General features: G+C 40.3%; 1 long non-coding RNA gene across 1 annotated transcript; it reads left to right on the plus strand.

Annotated features, from left to right (window-relative positions):
• The first annotated feature begins 3,083 nt into the window (after positions 1 to 3,083).
• Positions 3,084 to 6,430, plus strand: LOC117825152. Its single transcript, XR_004633791.1, has 2 exons — positions 3,084 to 3,847; positions 5,837 to 6,430. It is a non-coding gene; the product is annotated as an uncharacterized LOC117825152 (long non-coding RNA).
• The last annotated feature ends 8,512 nt before the right edge of the window (positions 6,431 to 14,942 follow it).

Genomic DNA, 14,942 nt, shown 5'->3' on the forward strand with positions numbered 1-14,942 from the left:
ATTGTCATTACTGTTTTGCGAATCAGAAACCAGAAAGTTCAGAATAATATACACCTTTACCAGTAATTGTAGTTGTCCTCTGTCCTTCATATTATACCCTGCGTATCATATCATAACTGATAGATGATTTATTTTATAATAGCTCAGAGTTTAAAGTTTAGTCATTACTTCTTAAAAAGCTGTTACAACTCTTCAGGATGTGAACTCGTAGATCTGACTAAATGTCTCTCAATGTGGTTTGTCTTGAGCTAGCTGGATAACAGACCTGCCTCAAGCCCCAACAGTCTCTATAATTTGTGATGCACTATGATTTCCAATGCCCCCTAATCTTAACTTTTCATTTTAAAGTCCACCAAAAGTATAACGAGGGATGTGAACGTTATTAGTGTAGGCCCGAAATGCTGATCATATGTTGCATCTAAGCTGTAGTGCAGCCGATCACCACCAGTTGGGGCTGTAGCTCCAGTCAATGGTCTCTGCTATAATGCTATCATGCTATACTACCTGGATGTAACCAATCACAGATGACAGATGCCTTCTTGTAGCGTGGTGCAGTTTGTCAGCATTCTGATCTAGAAAATAGTGATTGTTGTCTTTAGGCTGTGTCTGGTTAAACTGACATGACAATTCGACTATAGCCTACTTCTATAAACCTGCAAAGGAGGACAGAAAGCTGGTGGTGCTAGCTCTGCTACTGTTAGCAAACATTTCCACACTATTTAGCCACAGACGCTGTGATTTCGTGTGTAGCTGTGTTAAATAAATTGTCCTGTATTTTTACTGTTTTCGGAGTCTTTGCTAACCTTTAGACGTATCGATGAGTCAAAATTTAAATTTCTGTTAAAACTACCAGGAAATTGGTCGCCTCACAGCATCCTGAGTGTAATTGGGTCAAAACCTTGTCCATGCAAAACCTTGCATGAATTTTAAAAATGCAATACACACATTGAAAGTGAAGTAACTTACAGAAGCAGGAAACATAGGGCTAGCATTAGCAGCTAGTGCTAATTTCTAAAAAGCCCCTTGTAGTAACAGGAAGAAGATGGAGGTAAGTTGCAAACTATTTCATTCATTTTGAGCAACAACCTGCTCTGTTAAGCTGTGAGATGAGATTACAGTAGGCGGATTGCAGCAGGCTGCATAGTTTAGCCTCACGGGATCAGATGTTGTTGGCATTGATGTTGTTCTCAGCTGTCAAATATTCAAACTGCAAAACAACATTGCAGCTGGTCATTATCTGAAAGCACTTAAACCGTAAATGATAATTAATCATGGAGAACTGCTGACTCTAAGGAAACAAGTGCTCTCTTTGTAAATCTGTTTTCAGTATGCTAACCTTCAGCCCGCCAACTCTTATATACAATATGTGGTCGTCATGTCCTCCGAGGGTTCCTTGGCCGTGTTCGTACTTGAGATGTAAGAAAATGCAAATGAACTGCAGCAACATCTTGAGGCCATTTGGACTGGGTCAGAGCAGGGTGAGGGGAGCAGGAGGGATGGAGCGAGAAACAAAGACAGTGAAATATGTTTTGTGTACAGGCAGACACGAGAAGGGAGGAAAAAAACTTGGACATAGACGTATGAGTTGGCACAGTGAGGAGCCACGAATGCAGGACTGGAGAGAGAAAGACAGACAGTGGAGGGAGAATGGGATTAAGGAAAGATATTGAGGAAAGTGGGCAGATGTGGCCGGACATCAACAGCATGACTGGAATGTGCTGATAGGACTTGCCTGAGAAAACGTCTTCATTTGATGAACTGGACGCGCACACACAGACTTGAACCCACAGCTGGTTGTCTTGCCATGATATTGATGAGCAGCTGGCTGATTCTCCGTCCCCTCGCTGTCCTCGCCACCGCTGCATTTACAACTGCTTTCCTCTGACCGGCATGTTAAAATGCTCTTTTCAAAGGCAAGTGAATGTTTACGCAGAACATACCACAGCTTATCAAGGTATTCACCCTCACTGTGTCCTCTCCTTTATTGGATTGCCTGTCGAGTGTGCATGCGTGACTTTCCCAGCTGTCTGCATATATCCCTGTGACAGTGGAGTGTGTCTCTGAGTGTGTTTTCCAGCCTTCCTGTGTGTGTTTGCGGATTCATGTGCGACTGTGCTAATCTATCGTTGATGAGCTTCTTAGTCTGTGCAGGTGTATGAACAGCAATGTGTCAAATCTGTTTACTGCTGCCTCGGCCAGTGTGTGCGTGTGTGTGCATGTGAGAGTTTGATGGAACTGGAGATGTCTGAGAATGAGAGCTGACAGGTCTTTGAGTGAGTGTGCGTGTGTGATTTTGTGTGTCTGGCAGGCTCCTCTCTATTACCCAGATTGATTAAGGAAGTGCTCAAGCTCCCACTTAGCCATCACCGCTGACACTGAGGTGACCGTCTCATCATGGACAGAGAGGGAGAGAGAGGTGGAGGGAATGAGGGAGAAGGAGCAAGAGAGGCATTAGAGGCGAAGAAGGATGGAGGGCGGTGTAATGAGAGATATTTGGGTTAATCAGTACGTCTAAGAGGACTGCTGTTCTATGTGAGCCGTCTCTGTCAAAGACTCTGGTGGATGCGTGGTCTTTCAGTCCGTGTGTGTCTGCCCATTTTTTCCTTTTTCCTTCATCATCTCATCCGTTCACCCCTGCCTCTCATCAAAGGCCCCATCACTGAGCTCCTTCACGGAAATTTTACCTCCAATTTAGTGATTTTGGAATATAATAGGTTCCTGCTTTTCGTCCCGCTCCTTCCTTCTTCTGCGATCCTCCCTGTCCTCACTCCAGCACCGGCCTCAGTGGGCTTCGCCAGTCTTAATCCTGACAACTTTCATTAAAACCAGTGGGATAATCCACAGATTTCCGAGGGAAATTCCTGAGGATGTGCTCTCTTTCCCCCTCCCTTTCCTTGTCACTTCCCTCCCGACTCCCAGCTTCCCTCTTTTGGGGTCTAGCGTTTCGCTTGAGTCCGCTGGAGCAGTGTCATTTACATAGTTTTCCCTAATCTTCCGTAAATCCCTGGTTTGGAAAGAGAGCCAAGGCCTGACGGGATGGTTCCCTGGGAGTGAAATCGGCATGCAGAAAGGTACCGGCGGCAAAGAAAATATTTCATTTGGGATTTGATTACTCCTGGGCACTTATGGGAGAAAATAAGCAAGGATCCCATTGCGAAACTATCCAAATAAAGGGAGCGGAGCATCAATGTTTTGAGAGCATACATACAGTGAAGATTCTCGCCTCAGTGCTCTGTGCCTGTGTATATTTATACTGACTGCACCACAGCTTCGGAGGCTTATTGAAAAGGCTTGCGGTAAGCTAATTCAAACCTGTTAGCGCAGAGGATCCTTTGACCTCCATTAGACTTGTCAATATTATTGTGGTCAAGCTCAAGTGTTAAATATCATGAGTGTCTCAGAACTGTAAAGCTGTGGGGTCATGGTTCGGGGAAATGGTGGTCAGGAGTATATGTTTCTCTCAGGACCTCTGAGTTAAGAGGAGGTCAAGACTTTGGATGGTGCACTTCTGGACCAGCCAACACCTGCTGCTTGTCTACACAGCGACCTTAAAAAAAACAGCTCTTCATGCAGCAGACTTCCTCCGAGGGAGAGAAGCAGACAGTGCCTGAAGAGAAAAGAGTCTACAAATACCTTCTGTTGGTTAGAGCCAGGCTTACTACCACATCGCAGAGGATTTAATGCATCAAATATTCAAAGACTTTGATCACTGCACTTGACGAATTATGCATGTGAAGGCCTTTAGTATTGTCTGAAAAGTTCATGACTCCCTCTCACAATCCATCTGTGGTCTCTGGCAAAGAAGTCAATAAGAAACTGCTTCTATACAGCTCTTGTTTGAGAGAGGGTTACTCGGGGAATCCACAGGATGCGTGTGCGCCGCGTTACGGCTGCGACACGGCTCTGCTCCGTCCCGGGGCTTTCGCCCTGGTCCATAGGATGCGTGTTTGGAGCGGCGCGCACTCCGGAGCAGGAAACTCAAGATCCCTCGAGAACTCCAAAACGCGCGAGAACAACACAGTATAAACTTTTCCTCGTCCATGGTGTCGGATATCTTTTGAGACTGACGTCTGGCCCGATGCCACAGGTTATGACGTAATGTTGAAGAAGTGGTGAAATTTACGATCTTATGTTTGCACATGGTGTTTATTTTGAAAGTGAGCGGATGTTGCATACGATCCTCGTGCCTGACTTCCGGGATAGTTCGATCATTTCTGTGTCGATTGACGCGTGCTGGGCGCGGGGAGCGGCGAAAATAGACTCCCCGCGTATCTCTGGCAGAGCGGCGCGGCGGAACGCTCCAGAGACGGAGCTGAGACGCGCCGCAGCGCGCCCTGTGGACTCTAGAGCATTGACTTGAATGGGAACCTATTTGCTGCGACGTGCGCGGCGCAGCCGTAACGTAACGCGACGCATCCTGTGGATCTTGGGCTTAAGTTTCTCTCCATAACTGCTCCTGCTGTGTCTCAGCAGTAAACCACTGAACACTTTGATACTGAGCCAATCAAGGTGAAGCATGGCTCTGAATCTAACAAGTTATTGATCAACTTTATATTGAAGAAAGTTAAATATATGCTTTTTGTTACAGTTGGTAAAGTTTTTCATTTGTTTCTACAACATGACAACTTTTTCAGAATAGACTTTCCAATACGCAGGCATTTGCAGCTTGATTTTTTTTAACGATGTAGTTGAACCTCCATGCAAGATTATCAAGGTCAAAATTATTTTTCGAAAGCAGATTATTTTCATTTGTTCCAAAACACATCTACAAGAAATAATCAACTGAAAATGAGCATGCAGAGTGATACGTATGGAACAACATCTAAGCACTGTGGCACATATTCTGTCAGTTATCACAGTATTCATCTTATCATTATACTAACTCAAAATGTTAAGTCTAAATGTCTGAATGAAGCTAGAGTTTATAAAGCACGCCCTTGTGACTGAATATATAATAATAATAATAATAATAATAATAATAATAATAATAATAATAATTTTATTTGTAAAGCACTTTAAAAAAAAAGTTACAAAGTGCTTTACATGGGCAGCAAAATAAAGCAGTAAACATAAATTCATAAGTAAAGATAAAGAAATAAAACATATTTTAAAAGACATAAAATTCCCCTAAAATAACTCTAAAGGAATAAAATAAAATAAAATTCAGATCAAATCCGGGAAGGCTCTGCGACAAAAATATGTTTTAAGAAGGGATTTAAAAGAGCTCACTGACTCAGCAGACCTGATCTCCTCGGGCAGATTGTTCCAGAGTGTCGGACCCCTCACTATGAACGCCCTGTCCCCTTTCATTTTCAATTTTGTAATTGGAATGCACAATAAACCTCTGCCAGAGGATCTCAATGCACGTGTCGGCTTGTAGGGTATTAAAAGGTCTGCTATGTAGCTCAGAGTAAGTCCATGTAGAGCTTTAAAAGTAATCAATAAAATCTTAAAATCAATTCTAAAACATACAGGGAGCCAGTGCAAGGAAGCTAAAACTGGAGAGATTATTGATTTTTTTGTTCTGGTTAAAACCCTTATATTCCCTGTTCTCAGCCAGTGTTAAAAAAGTTGTGCTCAAACGTGACAGTTTTGTGAGTGTTGTCTTCGCTTTAGAATATCTGATTACTTGCATAATTTAAATTTCCCTTTCTGAACTTTTGAACTGGCCGCTTCGTAATATTCTGAGTTTAAATCACTATTTTCTGTTGACACATTCAAGCTGAATTTCTCAAATAGAGTTTTGAACACAATGTCTTGGTTTAGCATGGTGTTCAGGACTTAATAAAATGTTTATAGCATTTCTTGTTTCCCCTTTCCAACATCGCTACCACAGAGGATACTTTTAAAGTCTGACGTGGCTTCCTAGGTTTTGACCGTGGATATCGCCAACAAATGAACCAGTCTATGGATAAAATATGGAGGACTGGATCTCTCCAGCTGCTGACCCTGCTGAAAAGCAAGGGCACTAATGGAGGTGCACCAGCTAGAAATGCCCTGCGTGTGTCTCACCTACCTGCATGCTGAAAAGGTGAGAGCATGGTGAGAGCACAGCAACAGGTCACTGTGATGCTTCCTGGGAAATGATGTGCTGTATCAGAGACATTGACCTCCATGGTTCTACACACTGCCTGAAAAGTCCTGAGCCATGTGGATCTGTGTTAGTACCAGTTCATGTAAAAGCTGTCAACAAGTGTGGACGTTCCAAGATACCATTATTTGGAAGTATTAGTATTACTCTGTGTTTCCAGATGTTTTAGTTATTATCATAAAACACATGTTCAAGTCTTCTCCTTTGTTTTCAGTCTCACACATCCTCCCATTGTTCCACCTTCTTCTCCATCTCCCTTCTTCCTTCGTAAAACACAATATGCTGGACATGTGTTTCATGTTTGATTTAGCACATAATTAATAAAATCTGTTTGGCTCAGCTGTCCTGTGAAATATATTTGAGATTTCAAGCATTGGACTCAGCTTGAATGTTTCCTCTTTCCAGTTTGGTCCTTCTGTCAGCACCTCATTTCAACACTCGTGACCCTGATGCTCTTTCTTCCTGTGGCAAAAGTTTCCCCTTCCTGTTTTGTAAACTAGTTTTGCCACATTATGTTGATTTTTTGTCAATAGAATAAACATGCCCTCATTGCTGGAGGACGATGGGGATGATTGAGAAAGAGGCAGAATGAGGAGGTAAAGTTTGGATCTATACTTGGACAGACGCAGCAGGTAGCAGAATAATGTTGCTCTGTCTGCTGTTATAATGAACCAGTTCAAAAACACGCAAGAACAACACATACCAACACACAATTCCAGATTCATGACTCTCTTCTCTCCTTGACAGGCAGACAGAACGGTTTTAGGTTTTACACCACATGTTGGTAATTTTGCAACATCATAAAACTAACATTTTTATACTTCTTCCCCGATCTTAAACCAATCCCATGCAGCGTTAAAATGTCCGGCGGTGCTCATAAATAATAAAACCATCTGAGGTTTTTAAGTGTAAACACTTCTCGGCATGAGCCGAGCCAAGCCAAGTATGCGCCTGTGTTTGTGGACACCTTTTTATTCAAATCAAGGGAAGAATTTTTCCACACTTTCTGTTTTTTTATTCTTCCTGTAAATGTGTACTGCTGTGATGTGGATTGTTGGAGGCTTTTTTATAGTCTGTTCAACCAAGAAAGTGCCACCTGTTAGGGTTCCACCATCTGAGTCAGAGGGTTCATGTTTTAACCAACCCTCATTTGATTTCATTATTGTTATTAACAATCTAATCATGGTGTTTTCCACTTGGAACAGGGTTGGAAGCAGTGAGTCCAGACTTGTTTGCCTTTGGTGTCTCGGGCACTGATTTATGCAAGGGTGGCATAAGGTCCTGTTGGTGTTTCAACACAGATATTAACATTAATTTATCCTTACTGTCTTCACTAATTAGATTTACTACGACGATTATCATTATGGTATCTGTTGTGGATGTTATCCATTAAGAAAGACCCCAAACATGGGGAGATTTAAACATTTATACCTGAGGAACGCCACCTACGGTATGTTTCACACCCTTTTGTCTGCTGCAGGTATCGGCACCAGTACAGGGTTTTGTATCCAGGCGGGAGGTATAGGAGGTCTAGACGTCACAATTTAAAACACATAAGGACCTTGTTTCTTGGTGAGAAAGCAGGAGGTGGGGCATCTCAAGTAGTTTAACACTAATGAACTGAAATTATAATTACATATCATACAAATATTATGGTTTATAACTTAAAAAGTAACACAGCATTGAGGAATATTTTAACCCTGGATGCTTAATTCTCTCCAAAGTCACAATTTGAAGTATTTAAATCTTGCAAGAAAATTCCTACACAGACTTTCAAAAATACATTTATTGGCAATATTTTGGTGTGCGGGAGTGTGCTTGTATTTTTGACGAGCTGATTCCTCTCCTATGTACCTGTCTATTCAATATTTGTTCTACTATTTAAAGTACCAACAAAAGGAAACATGCTACATTTAAATGCAAATGAAAGAGAGATGGGGACTCAAGTTTGGGACTTGAACTTGGAGTCCTTCCCCTAAAAAAACTTGAGAATTGACTTGAGACTCAAGTCTTCATTAACTACCATGAAACTGATGAATGTATAAGTCGGATGAACTGTGTATGTGTATTAAATTAAGTAGAGATATCCATTAAGAACAGAATTACATTTTCTGTTTGAGGCTTCTGGCTCTACTTGAGCTGAAGCTGTTATCAGGATTGAGTGTGAGGCGCCTGTTTGTGCAGAGCAAAGTGTGACAGCTGAGTGTTCAGCTGCATGAATTTAAAGTTTAGACTCGTGATGCTGCTAAATGCTTTTAATCAAGAAAGACTGAAAAGAAAACTTTAGAGCTTTAGAAAGAAAACTGGTCAGTTCAGTTTGAAGGTTGTTGGACTACCATTATTTTGTCAAGCAAAATATTGTTATAACATATGTGCTAAATGCTAATTCATATTATATATAAACATTTAATGTGTTATAACATACATACAGTGTTGTCATATCTCTTCTTTTTTGTATCTGTTCTTATTCCTGAAACATTCCTGCCGTCCATGTGCTTTTACTCCAGTGCACATGAACATGTGTTTGATAATGCATGTCTTCTTTCCCGTAAATCAGTGTCTGCATGGCGCTCTCTTACAGAACATCCAGGACGATTCATTGGTTCTCACTCATCAGTCCAGAAACACAGGGCACGAACAAAGGCCTGGACCGTAAACAGAGCTCTCTGGGTTTTAAACATGTCATAACTACAGTGGGTCCATTTGTCATTATCTAGCACAATGCAGGCCGCTGGAACACATCACAGAGTAAATCACACATCATGACCCTTAATGGTACAAGACTCCAAACACAGACATCATACATGTGAGACAGATGAGCACAGCAGAAGCCAACACGAGAGCTTTATGGACTCTAATGGTATCTGTGTCGGAGTAAGTGAAGTGAATCTATTTTCAGAGGACGGCTCCACGCTCACTGTCTTTCCTCCGATGTTTACTTGCACTTTTGGACCCTTTTTCCGCTGATCTTGCTCAGAGGCCCAGAGCAACCCCCCATCTGTCTTCCTCCCTGCTTCTAATACTTCCAAGTAGGGCCAAAAAACACAGAGGGGTCAGGCAGCATCATACGCGGGGATGACCCCTAATGTAAATAAAGAGATGCATGGAGAACAGCTGATATGAAAAATTCAATGCTTTTGTATGGACATTAATAAAAGCACAAGAGGAAGCTTGTGTGATGGGTTTAATACAAACATGTTAATAAAGTACGGAAATATTAAACAGAAGAAAGTCATGATAAAAAAGACATTTTAAAGAGAGTTATTATGCTCTAGATCAGGGGTGTCCAAACTTTTTTCAAAGAGGGCCACATATGATGTTGTCAGAATACCTCAGGGCCAGTGGCTCCTACTGAGACTTAGGAATCCCAAAAGTTATATATGAAATATTTATTTAATAACAATCATTTTAAATTTTGTCTCAATAAATCAGTAACTAGGTAGTCCTCAGTTCTCCACAAGCCATGTACACATGAGCAAACGTTATCTTCTTCTGGAGGAAAATGTTTTTCATTAGGGTCGGGCAATGTGGGAAAAAGTATTGTATCATTATTTTCCTATGGCAGGATCATGATCTAGATTTCATCACACTTCTTTTTTATGTGGTTTTTAAGACCTTTCTGACAAGCAGGCAACATTTTAAGAAGAAAATACTTATTTTCCTGAGTTCTGAACATTTTTGATGCACCAAATTTTGCCTTTTCTGCACAATTTCATAATTTGATCTTGTCTTGTGTCCTCTTTTCTGTCTTCTGAAGTTTTAGTGTTCATCAAGAACATTTTCACATCATGATAAAAACATTAATTTGAAAACTTGTCAACTTTAAGATTTCTTGTGTTTCTTCTTTATTGCCGTCTTGCAGAATTCCCAGAGCTTTGGCTTTAGACAGGTAGTTCATATGAAGCTTTTTGAGATGTTTCTGGACTGACTTTAGTTTTGTTTGTATAAAGAAACTGTGATTAATTTCTTTGCTATAAAGCTTGGGGCCATAAATAAATGGACCTTGGGCCAAAATTGGCCCCCGGGCCGTACTTTGGACACCCCTGCTCTAGATGTTTGTGTCTATAACGTGTCATTGTCATCAGAGTTAGATAAGTATGTTGACTGTGCATACCTCAAATAAAGATAAATGTAAAATCATATTTGTATTTTTGAAGTTGCATGATACTTATAAATATAGTTAATTGAACCAAATTATTAATTCAAGGTGCCCATGGAATTCAAGTGATGCTAATGTGATAAAAATATGGGTCTAAGTAAAATATAGATACATTTTTGGCCACTTTTGAGCAGCAGTTAAAGTAAAAGTAAAGAATATTAAGATAAGGAAAGATAAGATAAGATAAGATAGTCCTTTATTCGTCTCACATGCGGGGAAATTTAAGTGTCACAGCAGCAAAGTAGACAGTGCAAAAGATTATAAAGCAAACAAGAGCCTATAAAATATCAATATATATATAATATAAAAAGTTACTAGCAATTCAAATTAAAGAGGTAAAAATAAGCATATCTTACAACATATACAGGTATATATATATTATTGGTTATATAGTCTGACCATGGCAGGAAGAAAAGACCTGCGATATCTCTCTGTGAGACAATCAGTCAAATAAAGTATATATATGTTTTTAAATTGAACAGAAAGCTGTTTTTCACCAAAACCATATGATGCCTCCTCTGAGGATGTCACTTCCTGTTTTTCATAGATGTTTAGTTTGGATCAAATACTGAAAATATTTTAGATGAATTAGGCAAACAAAGTATTGCAAAGAATGTTCTCAATCTCTTTATGTTATAATTTATTGGATGAAAGCTGTTTTAGGTGAACTAAATGCATGATTAGAAGTGGGTGTGGCTTAAAATTAGCAATATTTTGTGAAGAATTAGACATCTTCTCTTGAAGCTGATCAAAACACATTTCAATGTTTTATCAGATGTAGTCAACAAGATCCTGTAAAGAATAAAAACCCTGACAGGATCTAAAGGGAATTAAGCGGCCCAGCATTGCTCAGCAGATAGTACTTCCATTTATATCCTACAACCTGCTCGGGGTCAACAGAATCTGAAGGTGCTTGGAGCTTTGAAGAGTTTCCAAGGCGAGAAAATCTTACACTCAACCCCCACTGAATAAGAGGCATGAGCTGAAGTGTCAAGTATGGGCCAACAAATACCATAAGAGCGGCTTTTCAAAGGTTTTATGGCCCCCTGTGCTTCTTTGACTCAAACCTCTCTGAAGACCTGTGGGCCCTCTTTAAGATCACCTGTCAGGCAGAGAAGTCACATCTTTGAGAGGCTGTGAGACTTCTTCAGCTGAAATAAAACGTTAAAGACTCAACGGTGCAAGTTGTTAAGATAGGAACAGCTATATTGTCAAACGATTTCTTGTAATACCAGATAAATTGGTAATTCATTTATTAACTAACTTTAATGTTGACTATGTTTATGTTTTTTTTTATTTCAAAGGACATGTGATTGTGGAGCCTTATAACTGCACATTTTTTCACTCTTCTTTAAGAGGTGACATCTTTTCATTCTGAGAGTAACTTATATAACTGTATGTATGTATGTATGTATGTATGTATGTATGTATGTATGTATGTATGTATGTATGTATGTATGTATGTATGTATGTATGTATGTATGTATGTATGTATGTAAGTATGTATGTATGTGTGAATGTGTGAATGTGTGAATGTGTGAATGCGATAATGTATATGCTGCTATTGACTTAGCTTTGTTCTTATACCACTATACCACTACCTTTTAATTGCCCCCCGGGGAATTAAAAGGCCAGAGAGCAGTATTTTGAATTGAATTGAATTTTCTCAGACTGTAACAGGGATTTCGTAGCCAGCATCAAGTGGACACTTGAGGAACTGCAGTTTTTGTACTTCTGCTTTGGTTCTATTTTTGGGCTTTTACACCTTTATTTTCTAGAGGAGAGGACAGTGGATAGTGTAGGAAACTGGGAGAGAGTGGGGGAATGACATGCGGGAGGGAGGCCACAGGCTGGATTTGAGTCAGGGCCACCCGCTACATGGGCACGCAACTTAAACATTAGGCCAAGACCGCGCCCGCTTTTATTGAATTTTAATGTAATACATTCTATTTTGTTCCTGCTGTATATTCTGACTCTGATAAACATCTTATTCTAGTCCTTTAAGAAATTTGCTTAGATGATTTAATAGAATATGTTGCTCTGTTTAAATTTTTTGAAAATATAAAATCTAAAAATCAAATAGAAATAATTAGTGGAGACATGCTATTAATGAGGTCATGGGTGCATATATACTTCATGCTGTCCCAGCTACTACACCCCAATCAAGAAAGTCTAAAAAATGCCCCTGTTTGAAACCACATCCACAAAACTGGTATCATCCAGCTTCTGAAGTTGGACTGTGTTCAGCTCCTTCTGAGCCAACACTCTCCCATCAAACACGCTGCTTTACTGGCCCATGAAGCTGTCATTTTACAAAGGTAAATAATGGAGGAACACATTGAAAGCACTGCTCTGTTATTGAGAAATTGGCAGATGTTTTTGAGCTGCATCAGCTGACTGAAAGTTACTGCTGCGGTAACGGCTCTGAGGCTGATATTTGCAGAGGAGGGAAGGTTTAGTGATGCTCGTATATTTAGACTATGTTCCTTGTGTTAGGTTATATATAAGGTGTTCCATATAAAACCCAGACTTGCTGGATGCTTGGATAATACCACTCCCTTCTCTTTCTTTTATCTCATCCACATGTTCTTCTTTTGACAGCAGGTCGCTGCTCTGCTGACAGAGCCCATTTTGGGCTCCCATAGAGATAATGTTAATGGGAGACAGACTGCTACCATCACCTCTTTTTTCTCCTTCTGTCCTCTACCTCTCTCTCTCTTTCTCCCCCCGCCTCATCATGGATCCCAGGGGAAAGCCTTGACTGAGTGAAATAAGGAGTAGGTGTGATGGACTATCTCTTTAACAATTATTAGAGGCGGTCTGCACACTGTAACTGCAACTCTGTGGAGAAGTCACACACACACACACACACTCACACACTCTCTCTCTCTCTCTCTCTCTCTCACACACACACACACACACACACACACTCAGAAAATAACTCTTATGCATACACATAGTTGCACTAAAATTTACACAAACATGCTGCCTTCAAGTGCTTCTTGTAAACTCCTACATCTAAGTTTAGAGGCTGTTAATGTGGCTTTATTGTCTCGTGCTAAGTGCTTCTGGAGGTAGCAACAAATAGATCCCGGAACAGTCTGTTTGGTCCGTTGTATTGTTGTTTAGAAAGCCAGCAGCACAAACATACTTGGATTACTGAAATAAAATACAAGCAGGGGAAGTGCATCAGGCATATTATGTGTACTCTGCTGTGCTGTAGTAATGAATTGTGAAATAAAGCTAATGCTAATGACACAAGTTGTTTAGAAGAATACTGTGACCATGCAGTAACATTTTTAAATACTCATTAATCATTTCCACTTATCACCTCACTCTCTCTCCAACAACTACATTTTGTACTGCATGAAACTAACTTGCAGGAAAGTGTTCTCACTTAAAAAGCTACAGAGTTGGTGTGTTTGGAAAACATAGTGAAAGATTTTTGGCCTTTCAGTTCCAATAGCCCAAATTTGGCCGCAGGTTTGGGTGTACAAAGTGATAGAGTTCTGATTTTAGTCTGGAGTGTGCATATTGTTTAGTATCATAGTTTTCTCTGAGTTTATAAAATATGAGGATCTGTTGACGTTAGACTTCTCCATGTTTGAGACTGGTCTCACGCTGGGGACACGGTCTACTGAGCACAGTCACGGAAACCTGAGCTTGAGTTATCAGGTTGATAACCAGTTTTATGTGTCTGATTAGTGCAGTCCCATTTGTTAGGGTTACTGAAGCTAGATTACCAAGAGATATCCTCAGTATATTGAACTCGCTTGGTAGCACAGGCCTCTGGAGTTGTACTCTGGGTTGACAAGGGAGCTCTGTATGCCCTTGGAGTTAGTGCTGGGCGATAATTTGATAACGATAATTAATGTGATATCATTTTTCTCAATATAAATATAACAAATGTTCTATACAAATTTGATATAAATAAACCTGTAATTACAGCCTCTAACCACTGGAAAGGGAGGGGGTGCTAATGAGCCTTAAACACTAGTTGCCACCCAACATTAGACAGAAGAAGAAGACAGCATTGGACAGCCAATCATGTCGCAGGAGAGAAGGTCAGAGGTCGGCAGGGCTTAAAGACGTTTGGAGTGGAATGTAAACACACCTGAAACGAGCGACAGCGACACTGAAGAAAACTAAAAACCTAGCTTTCTTCAACTTTCACTCATGACCAAAAAACTGCCTTTAAATTTAAATGAAATAATGATTTGATATTTATCGTGATAATTATCGATAGATATGAAATATTTTATCGTGATAACATCATTTTCAATAACGCCCAGCTCTACTTGGAGTAAATCCTACCTTCACTGTATCCAGGTAAGACCTCAATCCTAAATAGATCTAAGACTACCTGCTGCTTTGACTATAAAGATGTGATAATGCAATTTAAGAAGAAAACTAACAATACAACCATGGAGATGAGTGTGTTTGTCTGTAAACATGATGAAGATCATGTTGGAACAACAGACAAACTTGTAGTAGAATTACTTCAACGACCAGAACTCTCTCTCAGAGCGTTTAGTCAGCTGATCTAGGATTCAGCAATGTTTGCTGCTGCATCTAGGAGCTGTTTTCTGCAAACACGCTCTAAAGTACCGACTGAACACTTCCAGCATCAGAGGATAAAAAGAAACAGGTATTGGCTTGCTGGTGTACTTTCAGGAGTTGGTGGAGAATAAA

This window comes from Notolabrus celidotus, chromosome 14, assembly GCF_009762535.1.
Source record: "Notolabrus celidotus isolate fNotCel1 chromosome 14, fNotCel1.pri, whole genome shotgun sequence".
NCBI classification, from domain to species: domain Eukaryota; kingdom Metazoa; phylum Chordata; class Actinopteri; order Labriformes; family Labridae; genus Notolabrus; species Notolabrus celidotus.